The sequence below is a fragment of the Daucus carota genome, chromosome 8 (genome assembly GCF_001625215.2).
Source record: "Daucus carota subsp. sativus chromosome 8, DH1 v3.0, whole genome shotgun sequence".
In the NCBI taxonomy this organism is placed as follows: Eukaryota; Viridiplantae; Streptophyta; class Magnoliopsida; order Apiales; family Apiaceae; genus Daucus; species Daucus carota.
In genome coordinates, this window is record NC_030388.2 from 8,056,205 (window position 1) to 8,073,277 (window position 17,073).

Below are 17,073 nucleotides of genomic sequence, written 5' to 3' on the forward strand. Positions count from 1 at the left end.
GCCAACCATTAGAGCAAATTTTTATGTAAAAGTTGTCAAAAGTACAAATAAGGAGAGAGAAAATAATATAACAGTATTTTTAATGATTTGTCATTTTAAGCAATTTTAGTTAGCACCCCCATTAGAGATGCTCTTAGTGATTAAAGAGCCACTAAAAGGTTTTTGGAGCAATTTTTTTCTCATCTTTCTCAAATTTCAAGTTAAGAGCCTAAATGAAGAGTTTTTGGAGATGCTCTGACATTGCCATTTCCCGACACTATTTCTTAGACAAAACTGTTGACATCTTGCCATATACATTGTGACAGCCCGCAAATCCGGGGGTCTGGATTTGGTGCCACTAAAAGAAAAACAATTTAAAACCTATAACTTTTGAAAGAAAGTAAAAACAAATATTTCAAAACCCTGATTTTTTTTAAAATAAGGTTTCGAAGAAAGACAATTTTGAACCTTTTAAAACACTTTTGAAAAACTGTAATTCTGAAACCCAAATAATTTAAAACCTGAAAGCATTAATAAAAGGTTTAAAAGGAAACACTTTAACCCCCTAAAAACAAGATCGCATCCAGGTTACAGTATTGAAATCAGATAACAACCAACCTGATCTCTAATGTATAACTACCACTTAGAATCCTTGCCACTTAGCATCACTCTCATGCGCAACCATGTGCACCACCCGACTTAGCCTCTTACGCAACACATGATGGGCCGTTACCGAATAACGGACCTCTTACGCAGCTCCAAAAGAACATCTGATCCATTTCCAGTTTCCAATTTGATTTGTATCTATCCCATTTTCAAAACCATTACATGATATTCATGAATCAATACCATGTCTCCAAGAATTATATCACAGGTTTAGCAATGATAATCACTAAACATTTTCCAACACATCACAAGTTTAGCAATGATAATCATTAAACATTTTCTGAATTTGAATCTAATTCGGGGTAGATGATCACAAGTTACTATTCCCCTAAAACACAGTTGAAAAGATGTTTGAATCATAACAAGGGAATACGTAACCTAAAACATTTGATATTTGATTCATTTGATAAAGACATGCATTCTTGCTCTATATTATTCATATACGTAATCTGAACCATAAAGAGTATGGTCAGTGGTACTTGCAATATATCTAAAAGAAGGTTTCAAGATACTTGCATAATAGGATTTGAAGAAAACATCACTTGAACGATAAGTGAAGATAGGGATACTTGCCTTAAATCTGATTCCTCACTCATAGCTCAGTCTCATCTTTCAACTCTTCACAATCTAGCATATCATAACCTCTAGACAATCTCTGGCTATACTCTATTCTCAATATAGCTTTGCTTCCTCGATTCATTCCTTATTCACTCTGCAATACCATTTGACTTTCTGAACATCTTCGAGCGTACACGTCTCGTCCGAATCCTTTACGAGAATAAGATAATACTATGATCACTAAACAATCTATCGCATATACATATCACGTATATCAATACCCACTTATATATATTCCTTTCAAGCTATCAGATAACACTTAACACATAATCATGCTTTGACTCTACCATATAGTCAAGTCATATTCCACATAACATATTACAACTCAATAATCATATAGGTTCCATCGAAAATCCGATAGCGTCTTGTCTATTTATCGGACTATCCACCTGTTAACCTATTCTAACCAATAACCAATCAATCAACTCAAAGTTCCATCAACCATTTGTTTTATCCCACATCAATCAAGACACGATGCTCTGTCTCCCAAATCATTTATCGCGTCAGAAAGGAACACGTACTCATATAATTATCAAGTCGTAGCAATTAGATCACATATCAGCACATACTACATATTTATTAGCACATAATCACATTCTAGACTCGATCATATAATCATTCCATATCAAAATAGACTTTACAAGATTTTATCTCTCTTTCGTTTCGCTCAATTTTGAATTACAGATCAAAAGTTACGATTAAAACTGTTTCCTAACTCTTCTATCGGCACATAACACATCAAACATATAGCAGACAACATATTTCACATAAGGTTTCCCATCCCGATTGATGTCAAATCAAGTCTTGGATTAAAAATGATTTTTTGGGAATTTTTTGGAATTTTTAAACATTTTTCGGAATTAAAACCGGTAAAAGAATCACTTTTTGAATAAATAAACAAGTCCAGATACTCGAAATCGAGTTCAAAATCATTTGAAATCAATCAACGAGCCTCGAATATATTTTATAAAAATAATTCAAAGCTCGAAACTATTCATCGGAATTTTTAAATCAAAGGAATAATTAAATCTAATTAATTAATCAGATAATATCAATTAATAATTAATTAAAATAATTAATCAATTAATATTTAAATTAATTGACCAATTAAAATAATTAATTACTAATTAAAATTAATTAATAAACTAATTTAGATTTATTTTTGAATAAAGAAATAATTAAAAACTAATTTTGAAAATTAAAATACTTAAATAAAACAATTTTAGAAATTTAAACCAGAAAGGTTTATTTTGTAAACTTTTGAAAATTTTTGGCCAGGGTCAAAACTGTAACTTTCAAAAGTTACAGGGCTGTTTTGTCGGATTCAAAACCCGGATACTAAAACTTCATCATCTTCATAATGTTGGGAAACAAACTGCAATTTGTCCTCGGCACCACACCAGCTCCACCATCATTAATCACATGCGCATGCTCCCCACAATCATTGAAACACACTGGTAACCTTAGTTTTAACCCGGATTAACCAGAAAACAAATACCCAAATTTCAATTGAAAAGCTTCAAGAACATTCAAGAACACAACCTCAGGAATCAAACCCATGTTTCTATTGTTAGGGTTATACTGAAATATTCGTTTGAAGTATATAACAATTATTTGAGAATCTTCAATGCATGTTTTCACATTGTCTGTATATTATATATTGTAGACAATCTAGTATCAAATGGGATAGCAGAAGATTAGATTGTCAGACTCCTTATATAATATAATAAGGGTTCACAGTCGAGGTGGTGTTAGACAAACCACTGGAATGGCTGAAGTATTATTTGGAAATAGTTTATCTTGACTATTGAATAATACTTATATACTTTGTGTATATTGAACGGGATCAAAATAGTAGAATAATTGTCTCTTTAATTCTGACAGTAAAGAACTAAGATTCTATGATGTTATTAATGCTTAAGTTCTTAATCCGGATATAGTGATTGACACTTGTATTTAATGCACATGCCTTGACTCATAAATTAAGTAATTTATTTTAAATTACGAATTTATGTATTGGGCAATGACATTATATACAGAGTGGGATATTGACTATAAAAGGAAACCGTGTCCGAAAAATATATTCGGGTGATGATGTCCTCTTGAAAGCTCATAAAGATAATTATGCTTTAGTCCTGCAGGCAGATTTGTTCTTGCATAATTATAAGGTTGAGTGGATGATCAAGGATAAAAGATATTAATTAAATTAATTGTCAGAAATTAATTTTATTAATGGACATACGATATCTTAAACATGGGGAATTTATAAGCAATTAATATGGGAGCCGAATTAAATAATTAATTTACGGAATTAGGAAAGGTAGTGCAAATATTAGTTCTTTAGTGGATAGAATTAATATTTAATGACATTGGGCCTGGCCCGGAATGTCATTGGAAGGCCTGACCTAATGATCCATGATCCCTGCTGTAGCCTATATATATTCTCGTTCTCCTAAAGCTGAAAGATACACCAAAACGAATTAATCCTAGAGTCAGAGAGAGGCAGACGTTTTTCTCAAGGAGACAACTAGGGTTTTGGGTTTTCGGAGCTTTAAGGAGAGGCACACCTTGGGAGATCGAAGGCCACACTTCGTCCAAGGAGAATCAAGGAATACAGTAGAAGACGTGGATTTGAATCGCTTGCGCCGTAGCGATTAAGGTTAATATTCTGTTCGAACTTTTAATAAGTATCATAAAACGCAGGGCCAAGATCCGATTGATCTTACATCTATATGTTACGGAACTCAAAAATCGACGTATAATATATGAAAACGAATGGCAGGAGACGCTCTACAACATGGAATCATCAAATCACATAAACAAGATCATCTACGAAAATTCATCCTTTAAATCAGAATAATTCAAATTTTCTAAAGAGAATATTAAATCACCTGTTGAATTTGCACTTAAATCGATGATTAAACTAGATTCTACGCGTCGAGAGCTTTGATTTGACTATTCATACACCTCCATCGGATTCAAATAACGCCTTCAAATCCACGTTTGATTGCGAAAAACACGAAGAACACTGTTTGTTTTCTCTCGATACTCAGAGAAATAAAATTGGTGAAATGGTTACACGCGCGAAAATCGATAGAAGGAAGTTTTGAGAATATTCCTTGAATATGCTCTGGAATATATCTGGAATATACTTTTTGATGGAATATTCTCTGAATATACTTCGGAATAATCCTGGAATATTCTTTGGAATATTCCTTGAATATGCTTCACGTATTTCGAGACGACTAGATAATTATCAACCATAAAAATATACCCGCAAAACTCTGCCGGACCAAATACGGGGAAAACCGTACTCCACATCGAAGAAGTTAAAACACGAAAAGTGCTCGAAATGTCCCAAATAGCCTAATGTCGAAATTTTCCCGGAAGCCCCCCCGGGGTTCGAAAATGCCTAATAAACGATTTAAAATAATTATTTATTAAACCCTTAAATCAATTATAAAATCATATAACAAACCATAAACCGATATAAAAATATCTAAATAAACGATATTTTATTCTGAGTATATAGAAATTGAAATCTTTAAAATACGAACACATATAAGCAGCCAATTAAATAAATCAGGTAACACATAATTCACAAAAATTCATATAATATCACAAACCAATCTTTTAAAACAATTATATGAAATTCAGTTTTGAAAAGACAACCTGGATTGACAACACAATAACCCGGAATTTAAATATAAATTTTGAAAATTAATTAAACAGGAATAAAATATTAAATCTTATTCCCTTCTTTGAAGAAAATCACTTTTATAATAATAAATAGATTTTAAAAATCCGGATCATTCCATACATTGATTGGCCAATAAAATATACAGTAAGCTTGCATGAACATAGGTTCATGAAAGCCTAAAAGATATTGAGATGCAACTCCAAAACCATCCTTAGTTTTAATTATAGCTAAATTTTCTTCCAATATTTTTAATTCAATAAAAAATAGTTTTTATTTTTGAGATTTAAAATTCAAAATTAAAAAATATAGAAAAAAGTAGTTATTTGATAGACCTCAAGAAATTTTCTACCAAGAAATTTGAAACTATAAAAGTATTTTGATTTCCTCAGTATTGCAATTCCTATCATTTAAAAACTTCCTTCCATTAAATACACTACAATATTATTTTACTACTATTAGGATTCTTTTTCTAATATAAGTTCAAAACCGGAAAAAAGCAATTTTGAAATTTTCTTCCAATATATTCGGTAGTGATTGCAACTTCCTTCAAATAATTTCGAAATAAAGAAATATAATTTTGAACTTTATTCCAATATAACAAAACTGAAGAAGGCCATTTCTGTTTTTGATATTTTATAATTGAGGATTCTAGAAAATTAGAAAAACAGAACGGAGTTTTATGAGAGGCGCAACCTCAACGCCCCTCTGTATAATACTAGTTGAGAAGCCGTGCGTTGCGGCGGGCTAAAAATTATATTAATAATCCAAAATTAGTATTTGTAGAATAAATTAAATTTGCGGTAGCCTGTAAAAATTATATTAATGATTCAAAATTAATATTTGTAGAATAAAATAAATTTTATATTATAAACATCTCGATGCAATACAAATATTAATATATAAAATTGCACAATTAGACTATAATTCATGAGTGAAAAAATGAAAACAAATTTCTTCATGTAATTAATGATTTAAATAAAGCACGACGAATCTTAATTTCAGTTGTGTTTTTTGTGAAATGTAATTATGTTCTCACTAACATTGTCATTAATTTCCAAACACTACTTTTTAGACATACACACCAAACCTCGCATGTGAAAAACAAACGGCTCTTTAAAAGAAATGATTGATGACATCTAGCCATATACATCGATCGGCCAATAAAATAAACAATAAGCTTGCAAAATTCATAGGTGTGTAAAAGTCTAATATTGAGATGCAACTCCTAAACCATCCCTAGTTTTAATAGGGATAAACATTATGCTATAGTTGTATGAACATTAATCATGTTGGGACGTATGAACTCCAATCTATGCAGGGGTATATTAGTGACTCCTTCCTCCAATTTCTTTAGGTTGGTTGTCCGCAAAAACATAAATTTAAATCCATGAGATAGCGGTTTATAACTACCCTTACTTGCAACAACCTTTATTTTTTTAATACTGTATAAATAGCTTCACTTAAAAGGTGCTTGAAAACAAATATTGCGGAAGTGTTGTATGAATAATATTTTCAAGTATACAAAGTAAACCATATAAAAATTAACAACAAACATGTCCGATGAACAAAACAAATATTATAAAAGAATAACTAACAAACATGTATCAGTAACAGTTAATTTATTGACCTTTTCATCCATCAATATCATGTCAAGACTATATTCTTCTCCCGTGTTTGAATTTATCGACTCCCACACTTACAAACTCTTACTGTAACGCCTGTAATATTTGACTTATATATATTACAGTATTTCATTTTTGGTGATATATAAAATTTCGTGTTTTAATTGCCAAATTATGTGAATTTGACTCGTTATCGTTACGTGACTTTCGTATATCGTTAGAATGTGCTTGTAGGATTTTTGGCGAATAATTTTCGCTACGCGATTAAATAATATTACTAGTTGCGACGATTTTGACTTTATATTAATAAATGTGATCGTTGTCGCTACCCGATTTAATAATAATAGATATTGATATAAATTAGTGATAATCGATGTATTGTAAGTAGCCGATAAACTATGACTTGTTAAATAGCGACTTGATATATATATACTCTTCTCGAGATTTTACGTGTATTATATCCGTGCTTTTATAATTATGTGTAATGTTAATATTAGAGCTTAAATCGCATATATTCTTTTAAATTCATTCTTTGTCCAAAATTTGTGAAAACTATTTTATTAAACTTCTAAAATCCCATATTATTTGTGATATTAATTTCATGATTTATAGATTTGTACATTATTTACTAAAACTCTTTCTTTTAATACTCTTTTAATCACACTTTTATTAATTAGCAAATGACTAGTGTGACCTTGCATGCAACTTTGACTAGCATTATGACCGAGGGTAAGACCGTACAATCACCTCAATTGACTATATAAGTTACCAATAAACCCTTGCATGCAAATCCACCTATACTTGTCAAAAGAATAGTCTTGTAATCTCTCAAACCCACTCACTCTTTTGGTCAAGTCAAGCCACATAAACCAAACAAAACTCACATTTTAACACACACAAACCCACACAAACTCTCTCCACTCTCCTCTCTTCTCTCCCTTCTCCTCCATTCGGCCGAAGCTCACCCCCATCCCCTTTCCACCATTTTTTTTTTCATTTCTTCACAAAACCAAGCAAGGATCATTCTCCTCTAGCAATATCTTGTGAGTACTTTCAAGTTCAAGGTTAGTTTTGCTTTGCATGTTGAGTTTGGAGCCGAAATAGGGCCTTGGTTCTTATGAGCTTAGGGTCTCTATTTTGGTGGCTCCTAAAGATGAACTTGAGATGATCTTGGATGGGTTTACACCTCCATTTGACCTAGTCATACTCATGTTTCATCACATCCGGCCATGACTCTAAGGAAGAGCCGAATGTATGTGTGTGGTCACTCGAAAATTTCATGGTTTTGGGAGTTTGTTTCTTGAATTTTTGAAGGGTATTTGGTTGTGGTGAGATTTGGGTGAATAATCAGCCCTTGCATTTCTATTCTCTTGATGTTACAATGTGATTTAGAGCTATATTTGAGAGATTATAGTAATGCATGTTGAGTTATGTGAAAACCGAATATAAAGCTATGAATTTGAGTTTTGTATGTGATTTTTGAGTAATGCATGCCATGTTCTAAGTATTAAAATGATAGTTTATGGTGTGTATGATGATATCTAGTAGTAGTCAGTAGCCATTGTGTGAATACCATGATTTTTTTTATTTGAAAATTTGGTCAAGAATGCTTCATGAAAATCTGCCCTGTTTTTGAGTTACATTTGCCTCGGTTTTGTGCTTTTAAATAGTCAAATTCTGTGATATCTTGCTTAGTATGAATAGTCAATAGATATATGGATAGTATAGACTAGGATTTGAGGCTTGGTTTGTTGCTTTATGGAGTTTTGGAGGGTGTTAAGGTGGAAGGAGACACACACACACCATGACAGAATTTTTGGCACTAGAAAACTAGAGAATTGGATGTGTCATGCTTAGGCCCTCATAGGCTCAAGTCTCCTGGAGTTGGGACTTGGTATATACAAGTATCCAGTAGCCATAAAAGTCATAAAAACCATCATTTACATAGATGCACACACACATTTCAGGTTACACCCCAGAACAGGGCACAATTGTGTCATTTGCACTTTTGAGTGTTAAAAACCTTGTCATTGATGAGGCCCTCATGGGGTCTTGATTTAGATGAGTTTAGGGAAGTCTTAGGAAGCTATTTGAGTCATTGGATTGGTATATTGAGTGAGTTTAGTGATTTTCAAGTTGGTAAAGTCAGGGCCGTCCACACAGCATGTCAGGGTGTTCTGTGCCAACCTGGCATGGAGGCCCAAGGAGGCCTGAGCAAGGCCTTGGTGTCATTCCAAGTGCATAACTTAGATTTAAGTCTTAGGTATCCAGAGGAATCACAATTTCACCAATGCACATGTTGGAAACACTTGTTTTTGCCAAAACCCCCAGGAGGTGTCAAACTGCCAAGGCAGAATGGTCACTTTAAGTACACTAGTTTTTAAGGACCCATATAGGCAAGGCCTTTGAGCCACACCACTTCATAATGTTAGTTTAGCATTGTATAAACCTATAGAAATTATTTTAGAGCCAATGCCTTAAGTGGAGATGCCTCATTTCCACTAAAGAACACAAGTGTCACACATGGAGCCACATTCTAGTACTAACTTAAGATGCATTTCATTTGAGTGTGTGATCAGTGAGGCCTTGACCTCATATTGAGTTCATGAGTTAGTTTTAAGTCATATTAGATAGTGCAAGTTAGTTTAAGTCAATTCACTTAGTATAGATGCATTATTTTTACCAAGGCACCCAAGTGTCGCCAAGGTAAGCATACTAGTGAGTCACTTAAGTTGCACTTCACTTGTAAGTCTTGGGAGGTGGGGCACAAGTGTGCCCTACTAATAATTGGTTAAGTTAAGGTCAGTAGAGTCTAGTTAGAAGGTATTGGACTTAGACCTTATGTGTTATTTGATTAATTGCTTAAGTGACTTAAGTATAATTAGAGGATCATTAAGTGATATTAGTTAAGTAACAAATGCCATGCTTTACTTGTTATGTGCATTACTTGATGATTATGTTACTTGTTTTAATTAAGTTTAAGTGTATATTTTATATATATGTATATATATATATATATATATATATATATATATATATATATATATATATATATATATTTATACACGAAAGGGTAGTTAGTGACGAGGATACTATTAATTATAGGTGCAAGTAGGAGGCCAGGCAAGGAACCCCTAGAAGCATCTATACAAGAGTTCAGTAAGCTTGGGCAAGTGAAACTCTTCCTTTATACTTGCTTTACAATTGTATACCCTGTGAACGTTGAATTACTGTTATTTAGGACTGAATTACCTTATCACACCTCATGATCATGACTTTGGATTCCAATAATACCCTTAATACTTGAATTACCTTTTTCATATAATATCACCTTACAACCACATGATTATACTCCAATAGTCCTTTGATGAATAATGAGAACTTGATACCCCACATGAAACTGAATTATCTCATTCGGAACCCTGATCTTAATAACATCCTTTACTTTAGAAAGATCACTTGTATTTTTGAAAACACCCTTGCTTATGACTTGTCTTTGATCAAGACCCCTTTTGAAAATGAATTGAATTGATAAGACCTTAAAAGGAATTGGATAATAATTTATTAAGACTGAGGCGCCAGTCAATTATTGCAACATCAGTAGCGGGGAGCCTGATGTCTGTTTATGGCCAATGTGTGCCGAGGATCCTCCCTGGTTGAATCACTTTATGTGGTTCGGAGCTTGGTGTGGGCTGATCACCCCTCAATGCTCGTAGCGCTGTGTGTTTCCAATTCCAATAAATTGATATCCCACATTGCACCTTTACTTGTGTTTATACCTGGTGATATCTGTTGTTGCTTTTTCACTTGTTATCTTGCATATTGTGAACTGTTATATATTTACTGCTTTCACTTGATGAGCTTTTTGCTCATATATATTGTTGTTGTTATAACCCTTCAGTGAAACCCGAGAATGGCCCGATTCAAGCAGACCGCTCGTAAGACCACCTCAGGCAATGGGATTGCGTATCGCCGTATGATGGAGCAGGTTGGGAACTCGTAGTTCCCTAGTGGTTATCTTTTGAACTTTTGGGGATTTAAAAACATTAGTAATGACTTAGACTTAATTTGGATTTTTTACTTTGGGTTTGTAATAACTTTAGATGTTGTTCATACTCATTCCTGGTGATTCCGGGAGTGTGGATTTAGACTTGTAGAATAATATTTATAACTCTGTAGTTTAATTATATACACCGATATGCATGCTTTAGTCGGTTATTTATGTTGGGTCCGTCACAGTTGGTATCAGAGCGACAGGTTTGAGTCACTGAACAACATAGGATAAATGAACATAAGATAGGATTTAGAGGTTAAGAAGGACTTAGATCATGTGGGACTTGGGGCGTTAGAATCTTTTAAGTTTTCTCACCCTTTTTACTATAACCGTGTATATATATACATAACTGTTGGCAGGCATCGTCATCTTCTAGTCCCGGATGCCCGGCTACTGTTCCGTTCCCGCTTTACGAGCAGATGGTGAGGCTTACTGATCGACTCGAGGGCCAGAACACGATTCTTCAGCACCGGATTGATCAGCTGTATCGTGAGGACTTTGATGATGAGGGCAACCGTCCCCGTTTGATTGCTAGGGTCGAGGAGATCATTCGCATGGCCGAGGATCGTTTGGCAGCTATTCCACCCTACCGCGAGCGTGAGAGCCGTATCACTTTGACCGCCATTACTGACGAGCTCCGCCGTGTGATTAGCAGTCTCCGTGAGCCAGTTGCCAGTCCACCAGCTTCACCAGCATCATCACCATTCCCCTAGACTATCTCTTAGTCTAATTATCTCTATTATCATGTTGTCCGTACTTTGACTTTTCATTTCGTACTTTGTACCCCCGGATTGTTTCGGGAAGACTTTATTCGCATTTTATTTTCCGTTCGTACCGTTCCGTACTTATCATTTGAACTAGTGTTTAATATTCGCACTTTGACTATTCATCTCGTATTGTCATAATATTGTCATTACATATATACCATGCTTAGATATAAATTGCCATGTTAAACCCTTTTCCAATATACCATGATTGTGACCTTGATTGGATAATTATACCTTTGCAATGTGATACCTTAGACTCTAATAATACACACACATACCATGATGCCATAATAACAATAATAAACCGTTAACATGTGAATAACCTTTGAATAATACCTCTGTACCCAATATTCCCCTTTGATATAACTTGTATGCATATATTGAACTGTGAATAAGCTTTTCTTGTCTACATTCAGAATCATGCCTCCTCGAAGAGCCCGCAACACCAACAATGAAAATACCGAAGAACCACCACCAACCTTGGCTCAACTGCAACTTCTTCACCAACAATCTGTTACCCTTGCTCAACAACAACAACTACTCCAACAACAACTCCAGCAACAACAACAAGCACCACCACCACCTACTACTTTCAAATCTTTTCAAGCTGTGAAACCACCCGAGTTCCGAGGGACTCAAGACCCTGTTGAAGCTCAATCCTGGCTTAAAGAGATGGAGAAGGCTTTCACCTTGGCTGTTGTAACCGATGATAAGAAGGTTGAGTATGCCTCCTATTTTCTGAAAGATGAAGCAAATTACTGGTGGGAGTCAGCCCGTGCTTTAGAAGAAGGAAATGTTATTGCTTAGGATAGATTTAAGAAGATCTTTCTAGACAAGTATTTTCTAAGGTATATGCAAACTCAGATGGAGTTGAAGTTCTTTGAATTAAAGCAAGAAGGAATGACTGTTGGAGAGTATGAGAAGAAATTTACAGAATTAGCAAGGTTCGTGGGAGATTATTTGGACACGGACGAGAAAAGAGCAAAGAGGTTTCAACAAGGATTGAAGCCTTGGTTACGAAGCAGAGTGGCTGCTTTTGAATTGGTCACATATGCTGAAGTGGTCCAGAAGGCAATGGTGATAGAAGGAGAAATTGATCAGAATCAAAAGGAGAAAGATAACAAGAAGAGAAAGTTTGTGAGTAAAGGTGAAGGTTCGGCTCAAGGGAGCCAAAGTGTAAAGAATTTCAAGAAGTTTGGAGTTCAGAATCAAGGAGGTCCCGAGGATTCAAGAAAGGTGATAATAGGAACGTGAGGAAGATTCAAGGACCGAGTGGTCAAAGGAGTCAACAAGCAAATTCAGGATGCAAGTTCTGCAACAAGAAGCACACGGAAAATTGTAATAAGGCTAGTATTGTCTGTTTCAAGTGCAACTCGAAGGGTCATTATGCAAACGAGTGCCAGAACCCGAAGCCTTCTGTTACATGTTTCAAGTGTGGAAAGACCGGTCACGTGTCAAGAGATTGTAAAGCTCCTGGAACCAGCAAGTTGATGCAGTTGGCAGCTACCCCTTACAATCAAGGAATGACATCTTCTGCTCCGATTCTGCAACTACCTTCTACTCAAGTTTTTGAGTCTGCAACTCCTGTTTACCATCCCTCTTATCCGGCTCAAGCAAGGACATTCAAGATAAATATCAAAGATGTCGTTCAGAGTTCCGAGGTTGTGGCAGGTACGCTTTCTGTCAACAACATCCATGCTAAAGTGCTATTTGATTCTGGAGCTACTAGATCTTTCATATCTGAATCTTTTGTTGGCAAGTTAAATTGTGCAATTGAACCGTTAGATGAACCTCTTTCTATCATTGTTGCTAATCAAGAACAAGTATCTGCTAGAAGTATTTGCCCCCGATGTACTATAGAGATTTCTGGCTTTAGTTTTCCTGCTTCCCTTATACCTTTTCGATTAGGAGAATTTGATGTCATATTAGGTATGGATTGGTTAGCAGAAAATGGTGCTCAAATAGACTGTAAGAAGAAGAAGATAATCCTTAAGTCTCCTCAAGGCAAGAAAGTAGAGTTTAAAGGGTTCTACAAGCTAAGACATTTTTGACGATAATTGAAGCTAAGAAGTTGTTAAGGCAAGGTTGTGAAGGTTATTTGGCTCATGTGATTGTGAAAGGCATATGTTTAGCCTATTTGTAATTAAAGAGGTACCAACTCAACTCTGATAAGATAGCAAGGTAAATAGCATCTACTGTTGAAGGAATCCGTACGAAGAACGTCAAGTAAATTATTGAAATTATATGTCTGAAGAATTTCAGGATGCTGCTACACACCACTGGAAGAAGTTCATTAATATGTTCAGGCCTCAGTGTACAAATAATCTTTTGTAGCACGTCCAGAAGTCCAGAAGATATAAAGTTTTAATACTTTATTTATTCAGAAGATTCCATTCTATTGTTACTAATGAAGAAGAACTACGAAGACAAAGAATCGACGAACAAGCCACATCTCAAATGTTTACTTGATAAAGAATATTTAATTCAGCTAGATACAGATGAACCAGACAGTACATTTGTGTGTCAGCTATCCTAATTAAGTGTTCTGCATCAACTACAAGTGGCCGTTCGATCAAGACAAAGATATACAAAGTTTAATCAAACCGGAAGTCTCTGCTGATGAAGATATACAATATTATAAGTATTTATTTAATTATCTCACTATTCAAAATAATTAAATTGGTTGTATAATTTATTTATTAAATTAATTCACCTTCGAATTAATTTAATTTATGAATTTATATAATTAATATAATTAAGTGGGTAATTATCTAATATTTATATATATTAAACTAAACTGTTTATTACATCACCTGACTCGGTATGACATTATTAAATAATGTCATACCGTGCCTCGTCTCCAGACTTTCTCAGAAATGACTTGAAAAAGTCATTCTAATGGCTGTTGGGTGCTCATTCAGTTCGGTATGACATTCTGATTGAATGTCATACCGTTTGCTTGCATACGGAGTACACTGGTATGACATAATAATGTCATACCGTGTCCTGATTCCAGGGATTGTCGGTTGTGTGTATGACTTGAGTTATAATGACTTAAAAATGTCATACCGAAGTGATTCTAATGGCTTTTGAGTTGTATGTCATACCGAATGACTTAGTGGCCAAGTCTGAAATGTCATACCGTGCCTATGCAGTATGACATTCCTTATTTATGTCATTCCTTTCTTGTTTTAGGGCATGGCTTTGTGTAACAATGTCATATCTTCCTTTGTAATGTCATTCCTAAGCTTAAAAGTCATTCCTTTCAATGTCATACCTAGATCTAAGTGGTTTGCCTATAAATATGGCTTCACTTCTTCATTTCCAAGTGTTCAAGCATTGTAAAAGCTTTCAAGTTGTTTGTAACTTGCAATTGTTATATCCACAGTTTTCTGTGCTTTGATCACTCGATTGTTTTAATCACTAAGTTAGAATACATCCTGTCGAATTTATTCTACGAACTTTAGTGGACATTAAAACGAACCTTATTAATTATATAACGACTTAAAACATTGTTATATTAATTAATTAAAATCTGATTAACAAGTTTAATTCAAATCAGATTATTCCGCCGCGATTTTTAGTGACGATTGTATTCAACCCCCCCTTCTACAATCGTTTCAGGACCTAACAATTGGCATCAGAGCGGTTGATACCATTTTTCCGTATCAGATCCTATACACACTCTGTAACGTCCAAATATTTTTTATTCGAATTAATTTTATTCCAAAAATTAATTTTGATTTAAAATATTTTTCTTTCAAAAATCCAAATCTCATCCAAACACTATTCACTCCAAATCCTTAAACATGAGTACACAAAAGATCAGTAGCATTAAAATCCCACCGTTCAGCAAGGAACACTTTGGCCTATGGAAGAGGCACATGTTCCTATTCCTCCGCACCGCGAACAGAAAATACATCGGGATTTTGGACAAAGGTGTTACTACTCCGATGAATGTCATATTAGCACACGAAGAGGATGGTGTGTTAATACCTCATCAGATCATTCCGAAAGAACTTTCTGAGTACACAGATGAAGAGAGTGAACAGATGAATTTAGATGATGCTCTTCAACTAATTTTGGTTGAATCTCTAGATCCAGTGATGTACAATGCTGTTGTAAATTGTACGAACGCCAAGCAAATCTGGGATACGTTAGAGATTATCAATGAAGGCTCAGAAGAAGTTAGGGAAAACAAGAAAGAGATACTGATGGCTCAGTATGAACAGTTTGGTTCCCATCCCGGTGAAGGGATTTCAGAAGTATTTATCAGACTTAATAATTTGATAAATAATTTAAATCTAAATGGGAAATTCTACGACAAGAAAGAGGTCAACATGAAGTTTCTCTTAACCCTTCCCGAACATCTGGAACACAGAATCACTGCCATCAGGGAAAGCAGAGATCTGAATGAGATTTCTCTGGAAAGACTCTACGGAGTTTTGAAAACTTATGAACTGGAGCAAGTTCAGAGTAAACAGAGATATGGCTGGGGTAAAACACAGAACCATTCGAGAGCTCTAGTTGTTGAGTCACCTGTACTGGAAGAAAAGAAGAAGGAGGTTGTTGTTCCTTCTAAGACTACTCAGGAATTTGTTGTACCTGAGATGGGTCAGACTGCTTCTTCCAGTGGTGACGAAGAGTTCTATACAATGGAAGAGCTTGAACAGTTAGAAGATCAATCTCTATCCCTGTTTGCTAAGAAGTTTGGAAACATGAGATTCCGGAAGAACCCTTCCTATAAATACAAACCTACTGTTAGTAAGTTTCAGAAGGGAGGCTATTCATCTTCAACAAGCAAAGGAGGATACAAGACTGGGATGGTGGACAGAAGTAAATTTAAATGTTTCAACTGTGGTGAACCTGGACACTTTGCAACTGAGTGCAAGCAGCCCAAGGTTCAAGGAAAGAGAAAGGATTCGTATGATGAGCTGAAGCAGAAGTATGATGCCTTAGTAAGAAAGCATCATGGTACTTCTGGAGGTCAAAGCTTCAAGAGCAAATCATATCTAGCAGAAGGGAAAAGCTGGGATGATACAGATAGTGATGAAGAAGAGCAGATTGGGAATGTTGCTCTCATGGCTAATGCTGGATCATCTTCACCTCCTCCTGCTGGAAGCTTTCAGGTAGATCCTACATGCCCTAAACTGTTTATGCAATTAGGACTTGAAAGAGATGATGCTATTAAAAAGATGAAAGCTGCCAATCTTAAAATTGATACTTTAGTCTTAGAAATTCATGCTTATAAGATAAATGAGATGAAAGTATTAAAACCTAAAATAGAACAATTGACTATGGATTTAGGATTACAATGTGCTAAAGTCAAAGTTCTAGAGAAAGGTGAGATTGCTTTAAGACTTCAGCTAGACGAAGAGAAAGTTAAGTGTAAAGCCTTTAAGGATGCCTCCACTATAGTCAAAGAACTTAATGATAAACAAGAGATCAAGAGAACTGTTGGAATAGGTTTTGACTATAACAAATCCGTAGGTAAGGCTAGTAACATTACTCCTTTTAAGAAGAGTGCTGAGGAAAGAGGGATTCCTTTTGTTTTGAAAGATTCCCTTAAACCTTTGTTTAAAACCTCAGAAGCTGAACCTCTTTTAGAGACTCCTGTTGTCATTAGATATGAACTCAAACAGGAAGACCTTAAATTGAAAGAGAGTA